This window comes from Oncorhynchus tshawytscha, linkage group LG10 (assembly GCF_018296145.1).
Source record: "Oncorhynchus tshawytscha isolate Ot180627B linkage group LG10, Otsh_v2.0, whole genome shotgun sequence".
Taxonomy (NCBI): Eukaryota; Metazoa; Chordata; class Actinopteri; order Salmoniformes; family Salmonidae; genus Oncorhynchus; species Oncorhynchus tshawytscha.
This window is the reverse complement of record NC_056438.1, coordinates 45,413,757-45,423,549: the sequence shown is the minus strand read 5'-3', so window position 1 is coordinate 45,423,549 and position 9,793 is coordinate 45,413,757.

The window sequence follows — 9,793 nt, the reverse complement described above, 5'->3', positions numbered from 1 at the left end:
AGCTGGTCAATGCCAGTAAGAGATTCTCAGTTCCCTGGCTCAACCAAAAGACAATCCTCTCAGAATGGCCTCTGAAGATATCAAAAACTCAAAGAGCTGAAGGCTTCGCAGTGAAAGGATGACTCACCAAACTTAGCTCCAAATTCAATTTAACTTTCTGAGAACTGGCTGTTTTTAAAGACTCCCTCATGATCTGCAGTGGTTGCAGTCTGTCTGGTAGAAACTCCCTCTGAAGTTAATTTATTTTTATTTTTAATTGGACCAGTTGATTTAATAATGACTGGAACATTCCGCAAAATAGTCTGCATCAGCTTTTACCATGGTCATTTCAGGACCAGTGAATTGCATTCCTATTCAGAAAGTCTGTGTCCAATTCAACATAACCCACATGCTGGTGATAAGAGATATGCTGTACAGAGGTCTGATAGACTGATAATGGGTACATATGCAAATTCGACCCGTTTCAGTGAAACCACAGAAAGCGAATGTCCCAAAACAACCCAAAACACGTATCTACACAGCAACCAGCAATAGGGGAAACATCTGTGCTACTGTCTTTGTGTTTGATATCCGATTACAAGAGGAAGTACTTTTGTCTCTCACGATTTCCTCACTATGACAGTGATGGCTGCGGAGCTGTCACAGAGAAAGCTCACGGTCTTTGAAGCACGAGGGGAAAGTGATGTCATTGCAGGACTGAGTGGCAGTCGCCTGGCTGACCGGAATGTAGTGTGCCACACATTGATAGGACTTCCGTTCCCAAAAGGCACCCAAGTCCCTACATTGTGCCCATAGGACTCTGGTCAAAATAAGGGACCCAGACAGGGAGTTGATACAGAGTATTACAGACCCTGAGGGACAATGCAACCACCTCACCACCCTGGCTTTAGGGATTTGCCTCGCTAAGCCGCCCACTGTCTGCCATAATATGGTCCGATCGAAATACGCTCACACTTAATAAACATGTTACTACACATCACTTCACAAACAAGTACTGAAGCATGTGCTTGTTTGTAGTGCTGGTTAAGTAGCTGACGCCTCCTGAAATTGATTTAGACTCAAAATGAACGTTGGACTTATGACGAGTCCAACGAACCCAAATGAACTTGAAAACCAGGCGTAAAAATGCTGATTTGTCTGAGGTTTAAGCCTTGGAACCATGGTTAGTAAAATGACACAGTAATGAATATTCTGCATTCTCCTCAGGCCTTGACTGCTCAGACAGCAACGTGGCTTCACCACAAGCACAACCGGATAAGTATCCCCCTCAACCAAAGACCACGCCGTGGAAGTGTCCAAAACGACCATGATAAGGATTGTTTAGATAGAGGGTCAATGACAATACTAAAGGAACACAGAGCAGGCGCATTCGCGCACGCGAGCACACGCACGCACGCACGCACACACACACACACACACACTTCAGTTTGATCCTCCAGTAAGCAAACAGATAGCCAATGTGTCCTCAACTAGCTTCTACTTCTACTGAAAGTCTGCCAATAATACATTCTCAGGCAGAGTATAGCGAATTCCATGCTTCTCTAAACTCTATGAATGAATCCCTTCATTTCACCATTAACTATGACCCATCACAAATCACTTTTCTTGATGTGATGAATATTAGGGACAAAACCTCCCTCTATAGATTTCAATACCCTCCTTAGAGGTGACAGCTTTCGTCTACTTAATAAAAGTAAATTCAGTCCGCATCAGAAGAATATGCAGCTCCGATGCTTCTCAGAAACGGACCAGGGACCTCACACAAAGGTTTAAGGAAACTGGGTACAAAGACAATTGGGTAAAACATGCCAATGATCGTTCCGAAGGACTAACACAGTTGGAAAGCCTTCAACCAAAAGTTAAAGAAAAAGCAGAACATGTCCCATCATGCTTCACCCAACACTCACCATTGGGGAAGGCATTTAAGGACGATTATCAGGAAAAATTGACTCACAATTGAAACCCATTTTTAAATGTCCCCCACATATATGGTCTTTTAAAAGACCCCCAAACGTGAGAGACATTGCGGTTTAAATCTGATTACCCTACAGAGAAAAGGGAAACTTTCTTGGACAAGGTTCCAGAGGGTAATTACAAATGTAGCAAATGTGCTCAATGCAAAAAAAAATGTATGAGCTGTTTTTAAAGGAAATGTGTTAAAAAAACTTTTCCAAAAGAAAAAAAATGTGCTCAATGCAGCTTCACGTACAAATGTAACTCATTTACTCACCCCAGCACAGGACAACGATTTAAGATCAAGGGCCTGATTACCTGCATGTCCACCAATGTTATTTACATGTTGAAATGTCTTTTACATAGGGAAAACCCGTAGAAGACTTAAGACACGGATCAGTGAGCACCGCAGCCATATACAGACAGGTGAGACAACAATTCCGATTGCTGCTCATTTTGTACAAGCTGGACATCCTATTAGTTCTCTGAGATACATTGGAATATAAATGGACAAGATGTCACACAGGGGAGGGGACCATTTTTTAAAACCTTTATTTTACTAGGCAAGTCAGTTAAGAACAAAGTCTTATTTTCAATGACGGCCTAGGAACAGTGGGTTAAATGTCTGTTCAGGTGCAGAACGACAGATTTTGTACCTTGTCAGCTCGGGGATACCTGCCGCCCCCACAATGACAGGAAACTTCTTCAAAGGGAATCTTTCTGAATCCACAGGCTCAACACACTGCTTTCTCTTGGCCTTAACGAGGAGTTTGACTTAAAACCGTTTTTATAGTTTTAAAATGACCAAATTGTGCTTTTTTAAAAATCCTAAATGAAAAATTGTATGCATGTTACTGTAAATATTGATCACATTCCTTGTGTATGATCAAACATTTTGAAACATTTAATGTTTATACATTTTTTTACCTGCAGTTTCAGGAAGTGATGTCGGTGAGCACTGCCCCTATATATAGGACCTTCCACCCCCACCTGGGATATGGATGCCTGATGAAGACCTAAGGGTCAAAACGTTGTTATAAATAAATATCACCTGAGGAGCATGAGCAGCAGTGTGCGGCTAGGTAGCCAAAATAATGGCCTGCCCAGCATTTTTATACATGACCCTAAGTATTATGGGACGTTCATTTCTTAATTAACTCAGGAACAACACTCTTATAGAAGCACCTGCTGTCAATATACTCTGTATCCCTGACACAGTAAGAAGGACACGTGAGAAGGCCCCGTCACCCATGCTGCAAAAGGTTTGTGGCTGGTGTTTCCACGTTGTTTGAGTCTGATGATCAGTGTATCTTCAGAAGTTGGCATATGCATTTAGGTGGATCACCCTTGAGGGCCTTAAAGGCAGTGCTGGAAAAAGTGCTCAATTGTCGTACTTGAGTAAAAGTAACAAGTAAAACTAAATGCTATACATCAAATCCCTTATATTAAGCAAACCAGACGGCACAATTTTTATTTTACGGCCAGGACACACGCCAATACTCAGACATCATTTACAAATGCATTGTTTGTGTTTTGTGAGTCCGCCAGATCAGAGGCAGAAGGGAAGACATAGTGGTGGAAAAAGTACCCAATTGTCATAGTTGAATAAAAGTAAAGATACCTTAATAGAAAATTACTCAAGTAAAAGTCACCCAGTGAAATACAACTTGAGTAAAAAGTCTAAAATGATTTAGTTTTAAATATACTTAAGTATCAAAAGTAAAAGTCATTTCAAATTCCTTATATTAAGCAAAACATACGGCCACATTTTCTAGTTTAAAAAAAAAGTATTTACAGATAGCCAGGGGCACACTCCAACACTGTGTTTAGTGAATCTTCCAGATGAGAGGCAGTAGGGATGACCAGAGATGTTGTCTTGATAAGTGTGTGAATTTGAATATTTTCCTATCATGCTATCATTCCTATCAAGCATTCAAAATGTAACTAATTATTTTGGGTGTCAGGGAAAATGTATGGAGTAAAAAATACCAAATTTTCTTTAGGAATGTAGTGAAGTAAAAGTAGTCAAAAATATAAATAGGAAAGTACAGATACCCAAAAAAACTACTTAAGTAGTACTTTAAAGTATTTTTACTTAAGTACTTTACAGAACTGGGAAGATAATACATCAAATTGATAATATGAATTCTCAAGTAAATTACAGATCCCCCTAAAAAAAACTTAAGTGGTACTTCAAAGTATTTTTAATTAGTTACTTTACACCATTGGTTAAAGGTGAGCAGCAGAATCTTACTTTTGGTCCTGTATTGAACAGAACGCCAATGGAGGTTGAATAAAACAGGGGCGATGTGATTTTTTTTGTGTGGTTCGTGAGCATCCTGTCAGCTGCATTCTGGATCCTCTGGAGTTGAGACGCATCTTACTGGGATGCCAGTCAGCAGTGCATTACAGCAGTCAAGCTGAGATGTTACCAGGGCATGTACAAGCTTCTCAGCAGCCGCAACGGACAAGAAGGACCCGATTCAAGTTGATGTTGCGCAGGTGGGAAAACAACACTCATTATGTTGCAGATGTCTGCTTCAAATGAGGCTAGAGTCTAAAACACCAAGGCTTCTGCAGTGGGGGAAGCTTTGATGGTGTCATCAGCTAGAGAAAGAAAGAATGTGCTCATCTTGCTCCATGCACTCTTGGAGCCAATAAGCACAAGCTCTGTTTTAGTGCAATCAATTTTTTAGGAAGTTGAACTGCATCCATCTCTCAATTGCATCTAAAAAGTTTGTCAGTTTGGTTGTTACGCTCTCAGTGTCCACTTTTGTCCTCATGTACACTGACTGTACAAAACATTAGGAACATCATCCTAATATTGAGTTGTACCCCCTTTTGCCCTCAGAATAACCTCAATTCATCGGGCATGGACTCGACAAGGTTTCGAAACCATTCAACTTGACACAACTCTCTTTTTAGGGCTGTCTCTGTACTGTGCCATGCATGGAAGCTGAACTAGAAGGGTTCATGCAGGTTGTTGGTAGAAAGTTACAGTAGTTATGTAGCTGTATTGAGACCACACTTTCAAGGACCTTTGATGGACAGGGCAGGTGGAAATTAATATGTAATTGCTTCGGGTGTCCAGTCCAGGTCTTTTCAAGGTTGGTATAATGGAGGCAGTTTTCAGGGAATTAGGCACAGTGCCTGAATTAAGAAAGTGATTTACACTACCGGTCAAAAGTTTTAGAACACCTACTCATTCAAGGGTTTTTCTTTATTTTGACTATTTTTTTCTACACTGTAGAACAATAGTGAAGACATCAAAACTCTGAAATAAAATATATGGAATCATATAGTATCCAAAAGGTGTTAAACAAATCAAAATCTATTTTTTAAAGTCGCCACCCTTTCCCTTGATAACAGCGTTGCGCACTCTTGGCAATCTCTCAACCAGCTACATCTGGAATGCTTTTCCAACAGTCTTGAAGGAATTCCCACATATGCGGAGCACTTGTTGGCTGCTTTTCCTTCACTCTGCCGTCCAACTCATCCCAAACCATCTCAATTGGGTTGAGGTCGGGTGATTGTGGAGGCCAGGTCATCTGATGTAGTACTCCATCACACTCCTTCTTGGTCAAATAGCCCTTACACAGTCTGGAGGTGTGTTGGGTCATTGTTCTGTTGAAAAACAAATGATAGTCCCACTAAGCCAAAACCAGATGGGATGGCGTATCGCTGCAGAATGCTGTGGTAGCCATGCTGGTTAAGTGTGCCTTGAATTCAAAATAAATCACAGTGATACCAGCAAAGCACACCCACACCATATCACCTCCCCCTCCATGCTTATGTTGGGAATTACACATGCGGAGATCATCCGTTCACCCACAAAGCGTCTCACAAAGATGGGAACCAAATATCTCCAATTTGGACTCCAGACCAAAGGTCAAATTTCCACCGGTCTAATGTCCATGGCTCATGTTTCTTGGCCCAAGCAAGTCTCTTCTTATTATTGGTGTCCTTTAGTAGTGGTTTCTTTGCAGCAATTCGACCACAACGCCCTGATTTACACTGTCTCCTCTGAACAGTTGATGTTGAGGTGTGTCCGTTACTTGAACTCTGAAGCATTTATTTGGGCTGCAATTTCTGAGGCTGGTAACTAATGAACTTATCCTCTGCAGCAGAGGTAACTCTGGGTCTTCCATGCCTGTGGCGGTCCTCATGAGAGCCAGTTTCATCATAGCGCTTGAAGGTTTTTGCGACTGCACTTGTTCATTGAAATGCATTCCAGATGACTACCTTATGAAGCTGGTTGAGAGAATGCCAAGAGTGTGCAAAGCTGTCATCAAGGCAAAGGTTGACTATTTGAAGAATCTCAAATCTCAAATATATTTGGATTTGGTCAACACTTTTTTTGGTTGCTTCCATGTGTTATTTAATAGTTTGTCTTCACTATTATCCTACAATGTAGGAAATAGTAAAAATAAAGAAAAATCCTTGAATGAGTAGGTGTTCTAAACCTTTGGACCAGTGTATGATTTTAGTTATAGTCGAACTGAGAAGAGTGAGTCTGGTTTTTATGAGCGCTGTGGGAATAGGGTTCAAGGGGCAGATATTTGACTTCATATTTTTTACAATTTAGGATACAGATGTTGGAGGTGTCAATGAGAATTTGTTGAAACTGCAGCTGGGAGGCTCAGTATGAAGCAGAGGGGCAGGTCCCAAGCAATGGGTAATTTGTACAGTACATGTCCTTGATTTTGGATTGGAACGTGTCAAGAAAATTCTTGGATTGCTCAATGGAAGAGTTATCTGGGGGTTTAACATTTCTTTCCAACAGAAAATAGCATTCTGGGGTTCCCCTCACCATTTGAAATGAGATTGGTGTAGTATAACTTATGTGCCTCTTCGTATGCAGTCCAATGATATGGCATGCAGTTCGGTTTGTTTTCCTCCATATTTTTTGCAGTTTACACTCAGCAGCAGAATGTAGATATCTCCAGAGTTTTTAATGTGGCAGTGATATCACTGCCATTTCAAGTGAGGGTGAGGATGAGGAAAGTAATTGCACATCAGGTAAAATGCTTCTGCAAATGAGTGGGAGTGACTGATATCCTCCCGGAATCTGAAATCTGTCTCTTTTTAAACAGTGCTGGTATTGGGATGGAGACAGTCAAGAGAAGGGCCCTATTGTCAGATAAGCCCAACCCAGGTAGCGCCTTTGGTTCCTTGGAATTTGTGGGAACATACGTTTTTAGTTTCTGCGATTGAAGCCATACGTTTCCTGAGCAGTAAAACGGAATGTTTTCAAACGTTCTGAGAACGGAAGTGAAAACGTTGCTTGTTCTTGGAACATACATTTTTAGGTTGTTGGGAGGTTCTAAGAACGTTTTTATTAACATTCCGAGAATGGAAAACATAGCATGCCATGTTTTTTTTAAAACTCATACAAAGCTGTTCATTTTAGTCTATTCAAACAGATCCCATTTCAAAGAAACAGGCACTTAATAAGATCAGGTGTGGCCAATTAGTAAGCATGGCCAACCCACCTTAACACACTTAACAAGATAAAGGATAGGGAGAGTTTTGTTGAGGCTGAGAACGGAATGTATGTTTAATTAACATTGTTAAAACGTTATTTGAATGTTACTAATGTTTTCTTGTGGTTTTTATGAAAAATTATCTTAATGTTCTGAGAACGTTACTTTAAATAGAACCATTAGGAAACCTGTAGAAACGTTATGCTAAAGTACTGAAATTCCCACAGAAGAACGTTGTTCCTAATATTCTCTGAACAATTTGACAACATTACTTTATATAGAACCATGAGGAAACGTTATGCTGAAGCACTGAAATTCCCACCTAAGAAACATATGGTTCTCAGAACATTATGTGCTAGCTGGGAAGTCAACTGACTGGTTTTATATTATTCATTCATAATACTGTGAATATATAGTTTCAGACATATTGTTGCATTTTTTTTCTGGTTTGTGTAAAATTGTTAAGAATAATATAAAACCAGTCTGCACACCACCAAAGTGAATTGGGTTTGGTCTTGCCTCTTAGTTGACAGTGTTGGGGGATGGGTAATGTATTGATGCTCTAGCACCAAATCAAATGTGTTTCTATTTGTCTTTGGTACTTATTTATATTTATGAGTCTTATTTTTGTATATATTTTTATATTGATATAGTTTTAAATTACAAGATTATTTATTTGTGTTGTTCCAAATGTCTGAATAAAAATTAGTTAGTGGTGCTTTTGGTGGGGGGGGCGCCCAGGGAGCCATACAAACTAGAACCGCCATTGCGTACAACATTTCTGCATGCGCCATTTCTGAAAGGTGGTGCTTTTTTGGGGGGGCGCCCAGGGAGCCATACAAACTAGAACCGCCATTGCGTACAACATTTCTGCATGCGCCATTTCTGAAAGGTCCGCGCACAATACAAGAATATTGAGATGTATAAAGGCACGTCCTACCACGTTCCTCGTTATAACTCAGACCGGCCATAAAACGGTGCACGCGCTGAACGAGCATTTACAACTCCACCTGGAAAAAGATTCCTGTGTCTAAATTATTTTAGAATCTAAAAAGAGAAGAGATTTTCGCTCCTCTCACTAATGGTTGCATACTTGTTTATATGGTTGTCCTGTTTGGACTTTTATTTGTTATTTATCAGCTTTTCATCATATCCCCCATTTGCACAAAATACTTACTTGCCAGCTTGCAGAAGCCTACAACACCACCAGCAGATGTGTATATGCACGGTCTAAATTTTACAGGGAGGCGAGCACATTCTCATGTCAAATTGCATCCTGCCTAAGAACAGCCCTTAGACGTAGTATATTGGCCATATACCACAGCTCCTCGGGCCTTATTGATTAAATATCCATGATGAGTCCTCTATCTCTATGACAACATATGGGCATTATGATCCTATTGATAATTACTTGAGTGCTGCCAGCTGTGGGCAAACCCAACCCATGGAAACTGTTACGCTACCCTTCATTTCATGACATACCATTTATTTATTTTTTATTTTTTATAACTTTATGACCAAAATGATCCTATTGACACTTTGTAGTCAGTGTTGACACCAGAATAAATGTCTGACTCATATCGATGCCACTGGCCATTTTCAAAATGAAAAGTTGCTTTCTAGGGGCAGTCGCTCTTTAAATAAAAAAATAAAGACATTCAAAACAAGGCAGGGTTTTCTATTGGAATAGACTTTACTATCCCACCTCCTGTGGCTGAGCATTGTGCTGAAAGCCAAGGGGCACGGCCTGGTTAAGTAGCATGTAATAATTTGGCTGTTGCCAAGTCCCAAATAGATAGCTGTTTGAATTTGGGATGGCACCAACTTCTTCAGTGTAGAATTTGTCATTGTCAAAACAAAATCTGCAGAGTTCTGCTTGATCAAATGGCACCCTGTCAAAACCATACGGTACCTTAAATAGTCAACATTACAGAGTTCGGAGTGCTCATCACTGAACGGTTCAGTATGATTTTGTTTCTTTTTCCTCATTAGAATACCTCCATTTTAAGTAGGCCACAAAACCCTTGCCACATATAAAACAATGGTGCCAACAACGGAAGATGTTATTTTGTAGAGCTGTAGTTTCACTGTCGTAACCGGGACAACCGGTACCAGATGTGGTGAGTGAGCGTGTGGCACAGGAACCACCCACACTTCTCTCTTTCACATCTACCTCAAATCATCCCCGGCTTGCACAAACCACTGTACCCAAGCATTTTCTACCATCTATGAGCTCAATGCAAGAGGGTCCTTTTTCACCGACATGTATTGCTACATAAGCTAATGTCAGCATCTTACAAAATGTCTCAAATTTAAAACGTTACCACACACACACACACAAAGAATGACAACAGTGG